The following is a 1,148-nucleotide window of genomic DNA, read 5'->3' as shown; positions in this document are numbered from 1 at the left end:
GTGTGTGTGTGTGTGTGTGTGTGTGTGTGTGTGCGCGCGTGCGCGCCTAAGTGCATGTATACGTGTATTTGCATATGTTTTTGAATAAATAAATTTACTTATTTATGAGGAATGTTCAAAATAACCACCGTTTTCTACGATGCAAGCATCTACTCTGCTTTGGAAGGAATTAGTTGCATGTAAAATTTCATTAGCATCCAAGGATCGAATTGCTTCAGTTATTCTGAATGAATCATATTGTCTCTAATAGTTGAATGTTCACGATATACCACAAGTCTTTTATCCTTCCCCACAAATAATAATCTGTGAAATCTGATGATCTGGATAATTGATCAGACCGTACTTGTCTATTCATTTGTTCGAGAACACAATGTTTATTGCAAGAGCAATTCTTGATATATGTGGCAGACATTCATCTTGTTGTCTAGGCGCAATTTCAATGGAAAATTTTCTAATAAGACAGGAAGTTCTGTTTCTAACAAAATATCTGAATCTATTACTGTCTAGATTGTTTTCAAAGAAAATAGAATTTACGATCTGACTTCCAATAATGCCGCATCAAACATTAACTTTCCAAACATTGATTATTGTTAATTATCTATTTGTTCCCAGCGGAAATTATTTTCTGACCAATAACGACAATTTCAAGTATAGATCCATCACTTTTGAATGTACATTCGTCAGAAAATAAAATTTTGAGGTGAAAATCTGGTGGTTGCTCTTATCCAGTTGCAAAATGCAAATCTCTGTTCAAAATCATCATGAGTCAACGATTGATGAACATACATTCTGTAAGGTTTCAATTTATTTTCTTTTAAAATGAGCTAAATAATGTTACGACTAGAATCTCTTTCTCATCTTAAAGAATCATGAGGGTTCAATTCTGTCAACGCAAAAATTTCTGCTGTTTTTTCATTCCTAATTGGACGGCGGATCTGTCTACTTTTATTATGTTGAGACTAAACAATACCTCTAATTCTGATTCGATTAGCCAATCGTGAAAAGACTTTTCGTGAGTGAGGAATCTGATTAGGAAAACGCTGTCGCCACTTTTTTTAGCACCAGCAAATGAATCTCGACACTCACCCAAAATTAGCAACATATCGTATGCTTCTTCATTTGAATAAGACATGGCTGGATAAATCTAT

At 34.1% G+C, this 1,148-nt stretch overlaps 1 pseudogene; it reads right to left on the bottom strand.

Moving 5' to 3' along the window:
• The window catches only part of LOC105617154, a 9,162-nt pseudogene extending 8,374 nt beyond the window's left edge, over nucleotides 1-788 (bottom strand).
• Nucleotides 789-1,148: the final 360 nt, after the last annotated feature.

This window comes from Atta cephalotes (genome assembly GCF_000143395.1).
Source record: "Atta cephalotes unplaced genomic scaffold scaffold00011, whole genome shotgun sequence".
NCBI lineage: Eukaryota > Metazoa > Arthropoda > Insecta > Hymenoptera > Formicidae > Atta > Atta cephalotes.
This window is presented reverse-complemented; position numbering and strand designations above follow the sequence as displayed.